A 5,002-nucleotide genomic window follows, 5' to 3' on the forward strand; every position below is an offset into this window, starting at 1 on the left:
TACTTTTATTTATAAATTACTATTGGTTTTGTGCCATCATTATCCATTTTAATCTGATGAGAGACTTTGGTTTGTCCTGAATATTTTTGGCTATAACTTGTCTACTATCTCCATGTTAAGTATAAATGAACTGTAGTTTAATAAGTAGCCACGCATATATTCTTATTGCTAAAGGACATAGAGACCTGACCTCTTACCACCCGCTTGTGCGGTAGGGTGGCCAGCTGCAGCAGTTTGCTCAGAACTGGGATTTTGCCAGGATGCAGAATTTTCAGAGCTCAAAAGAGGAAATTCTGGGTCACCTGGCATGAATGGTCATCATACTATTTAGGAACATTGGTGGCTTGTTCACCTGTGCTATTCTAATAAATTCCTGTGTTATTCTAATAACTTTCATCTTACAAACAAAGTTAGTATAATAGAATTAGTTGAGTTATTTTTGAGACCATAGGCCATTCATTTATGATGTGAAATCAAGAGTATAATGTGAAGTTCTTCTCTTTCCACAGAAACAGAAAGTAATGTGTGTTGCACGTTCAACAAGTTCAGCGTGACATATTCATTTGGTTCTTCTGCAATTCTTACCTCCTTCCTGTAAACCCCACCCCCTTAGTGATCACTCAGGAGAGATGTGGAGCAGACTGCACACTGGTGTTCTTTGGCCTCACCCATGTGGGTATAGTCAGAATCTTTAGGAATCCCTGGTTAAAAGATTCATAAGAATGTTCCTCCTCCCACCAACCCCCTGCTGCCTATGGTGGCAAGTCCTCCCTGACTTAGCTCAAGATTTAAAACCATTGCACAGGGTGAGAAGCACAGGCTCCTGAAGCACCTGGAGGTTCTGGCTGGGAATTACCCAGAGGGCAGGCAATTCTCCTCAGCACAGCCACACTGTGATATTGGTATAGCCACCTTTGAATAGCATGCCATATGGATACTGCCCTTTGGCTCCACTGTTTTACAGGGTGGGGGATGGGGAGACCAGAGAGCGGCCACTTACTCATACATTCATCTTCAGCAGGTCAGAACTTGGACGAGGTGCTTTTTTCGCTTTTGATATCATTTAGTTCAGTCCTCACGGCAACTCCGTAAAGCGCGACTGATCTTAGGAGCAGGAGCCTGAGTTGGAATTCCAGCTGGCCTTCCTTGGCTCGACTGTGCCCCAGCCTGGTCTCCCCACCACAACCCCAAGCCTCTGAGGTCTCAGAGAACCAGCACTTCGCTTCCCTGAACAGAGGTCGCTTTCAAATTGGGAGAGGGGCAGAAGCCTTAAAAAGCTCAAACCAACAAACAGGAGGCTGACAATTTAAAAATAAAACCAACATGTACTAAGCCTGGAATGGAAGCTCCTGATGGGTCCATCCTTAGAACTCATTGCCCCCAATTTACTCCAAACCCTGGGCAACCCCTCCCCCCCATTCAGGTTGCATTTAGGCTTTCGTTTGCCCAGGGGACATTGTGCCACCATAAAAGGTGACTGAGCCAGCAATGGGAGGCACCTTCCCCCTCCTACGTATTATCCCCGTTTGAGTCCTCAGTGGGTAAAAACATTTTTCTGCTTTATATTTCCAAAGGAGTTGTTTTTAAGAGGTGGGTAGGCAACTATGTCATGACCTGATTCCTGCTCAGCCATTAGGTTTTTCTGTCTCCTTGGCAGGGGACAGACACTCAGCATTCCAGACAGGGTTAGTGGTGGGACTGTTATTTATTTTACTGCTAATACCACTTATGTGAAATTAATTTACTCTACTATTATAACTCTCCTCGCTTCCTGCCCTGACGGGCTCCTATAATTTACACCTGACTGCTCCATTATACTTCTGCTTCCTGGGCTAAGGGTTGGGAGCTGGGGCTTGGGTGACTCACTTTAGAAGGTCATTTACACAGAAGAGAGGTTTTTCTCATTATAGACTGAGCAGGGTTACTATAAAAACAGTGGTGGTGGTTTTTTTTTTTTTTTTCTCTCTCTCTCTCTTCCTAATAGCCAGTTCCCCTTTAGGTCAACCCTTTCCAAGGAAGTTTGTTTACTATTATTAAACTTCTTCCCAACTCCCAATATGGGCTGCTTCATTTTATCGGGCACGCAGATGAGCCTCTGGCTTCCCTAGTGGACACCCAGCCCCGGCCCCAGCCGCCTCTGTCCTTGATCAGATGCAGGTCAGCTGCACAGTCCCGAAGCGCGTGCTCAGGAAGAGGCATCTGTTCTGCTCTTGGAAGAAAAGGCTCTAGGGGCCGTTGCTTACAAGGCTTTATAAACGTCTGTGACAAAAAGTAGAGGCTGCCAAGTCAAGCTTCCCGAATCTGGGTCCCACGGCCAGGGTTTCTTTCCTTCCTTATGGCAGGGGGCAGAAGAGGCCACTGGCATTGAGGCTGCTGGTGATAGGGCTCTTCTCTGGAAGTCATGCTGACCTGCTGACACCCCCACATTGAGCTCCTGGCCGGGTTTAGACAGTGGAGTGTAATGGTCTAAAGATCTGGTTTTAGCCTCCTTGAGACAACATCCCATTTCTTTTTTATACTCTTTTTTTAAAAATTAATTTTAAGGGGTGACATGGATAAATCAGGGTACATACGTTCAGAGAAAACATCTCCAGGTTATTTTGACATTCGGTTATGTTGCATACCCATCACCCAAAGTCAAATTGTCCTCCGTAAAAATATGGAACACTTCACGAATTTGCGTGTCATCCTTGTGCAGGGGCCATGCTAATCTTCTCTGCATCGTTCCAATTTTACTATGTGTGCTGCCGAAGTGAGCATGACCACGTCCCATTTCTAACTCCCTTCCTTGAACAACTCATTTAAGTGCCTTAGGAGAGAGCCATGCGGGGGTGAGAGCACAAAAGCTCACCTCAGATGGTCTCTTCCAATACTGTGTATTGACCACATAAGCAAGTCAAGGAGCAGGACACCTTCCAACTTGTGTAAAAGCCCCAACACCTTCTCAAACTCCACACTGGCTGTAGAAGGAAGCCGCCTTTAGCCGGGCATTGGGGTTCTCAGCAGCGTGAGCCTTTTGCCCCGCCTATTTCCCATCACTGCTTTTTGCAAACCCTCTTCCCAACCAGCTGTGCGCTCCTGATCTCTCCACCCATTCCCACCTCCCTGCCTTTGCCGCCTGGCACCCTAGAGGAGCGAGGATGCCCTCCTCATCCTGTTCACACCTGGGTGTCCATCAAGTCTTTCCACCTACTGAGTCTAGTGTGATCTCATTCTAGCTCAAGTCCCCTCTGCTGGAAGGAGTAGCCCAGGGGTCCCCAAACTACGGCCCCCTGAGGCCATTTATCCGGCCCCGCTGCACTTCCGGAAGGGGCACCTCTTTCATTGGTGGTCAATGAAAGGAGCACATTGACCATCTCATTAGCCAAAAGCAGGCCCATAGTTCCCATTGAAATACTGGTCAGTTTCTTGATTTAAATTTACTTGTTTTTTATTTTAAATATTGTATTTGTTCCCGTTTTGTTTTTTTACTTTAAAATAAGATATGTGAGGTGTGCATAGGGATTTGTTCATAGTTTTTTTTTATAGTCCAGCCCTCCAACGGTCTGAGGGATAGTGAACTGGCCCCCTGTGTAAAAAGTTTGGGGACCCCTGGAGTAGCCCCTGACTCTACCCATTCACAGACAGCTCTCCGTCAGATTCCACCAGTGTGGTCTGTACAGGCTCAGCGGCACAGGAGTTGTTACTAATCCTCGCATGCATGATTTTTGTTTCCCTCACTAGACTGTGGATGGTTTGAGGCTAGGGACCACTGCTTCACATGTGTGTATAGCCCTAACACAGGTCAACAATGAGTGGGTCTTACGGTGATACAACCACTTGTCTCCTCCTAGTTGGATCCAGAGCATAGCTTCTAAACATGACCTCTGGTGTCAGAAAGACCTCAGTTTGGATCTTGACTGTGTCTACTCTCAGCTCTGTGACCTTAAGCAAGCTGTTTAACTTCACTGGACTTGTTTCCTCATCTGTGAACGACACTCAGTGTAATGGTTCCTGGGTCCGTTGGGGACTTGTGTGAAGTAATGCACGCGGAGCGCTCAGTTGGCGCAGAGCTCGGCACAGAGTCAGGATTCAACCAGCAGCGGCTGTTCGTGATTATCTGATTCTGTGCCGGGCCTGTGCCCAGGCGCCTCTGCTGCAGCGAGACTCAACAAGTAGCAAATTAACGGGGAAGAAACCTAGAAAGAATGTTTAAGTCAGTTATGAAAATCCAACAAGAACAACTAAAGTTTAATCCAGTCCTGTTTCTCCCAACTTTTCGAGAGCCAGCAGACAGACTAGTTTTTAGTGGATTCTCCAGATATCACGGAGCTTTCCCCAGAGGCGAGTGAAGAGCGATTGGACAACTCTGAAACTCCGCGCTGGTCACCTGACCTTGAATGTAATAAACTGCCACTGAGGAAGGAAGCTCCAATTACAGCCGTGGAGTTGGAGGAGGAGCTCTTTCAAGGCAGATGGATTTACTCGGCAGAAATACAGCTCCCCGGGCGCGCGGATTCCAGCTCCGCCCTGCTGTCCGCCCGCCTCCTCTCTCCTGCCCCAATAGACTGCTTCTGCGTGGGCGACTTGCTGTAGTGGACTGCAGAGGTGCGTGTGGGTGCTGCTGTCCCAGGATGGAAGGTCCTAGCTTGGCGACCCTCTCTCTGAGGGATCTTCAAACCTGAAATAGAAAAGAATCCCATTCCGTTTCTTTATGCAGTAACTTTAATTTCATTCCTCTGCCTCACGTGAGCCCAGAATGTTCCACAGTGCCTGTTCCACTCTGTCTGAACCCTCTGAATTTGGTAACGTCACTTTGTAAGAAGGAGGAAAACTAGTCTTTGTTGTGGGCCTCATGCAAGGCAAAACATCACTATCTCCATTAGTCAAAAGCAGCCGAGACCCAGAAGGGTTAAGGAACTTTCCCAGGGTCCCATGGCATTGGAGCCAGGATCCAAATTCACATGTATCTAATGGCCTCCATGTCGGCTGATTCCAGGCTTAGCTCGCGGGGGGAAAGATG

General features: G+C 47.5%; 1 non-coding gene across 1 annotated transcript; it reads right to left on the reverse strand.

Annotated features, from left to right (window-relative positions):
• Positions 1 to 2,653: 2,653 nt before the first annotated feature.
• On the reverse strand, positions 2,654 to 2,760 carry LOC136311318 (U6 spliceosomal RNA). Its single transcript, XR_010726721.1, has one exon. It is a non-coding gene; the product is annotated as a U6 spliceosomal RNA (small nuclear RNA).
• Positions 2,761 to 5,002: the final 2,242 nt, after the last annotated feature.

The sequence above is a fragment of the Saccopteryx bilineata genome, chromosome 7 (genome assembly GCF_036850765.1).
Source record: "Saccopteryx bilineata isolate mSacBil1 chromosome 7, mSacBil1_pri_phased_curated, whole genome shotgun sequence".
In the NCBI taxonomy this organism is placed as follows: domain Eukaryota; kingdom Metazoa; phylum Chordata; class Mammalia; order Chiroptera; family Emballonuridae; genus Saccopteryx; species Saccopteryx bilineata.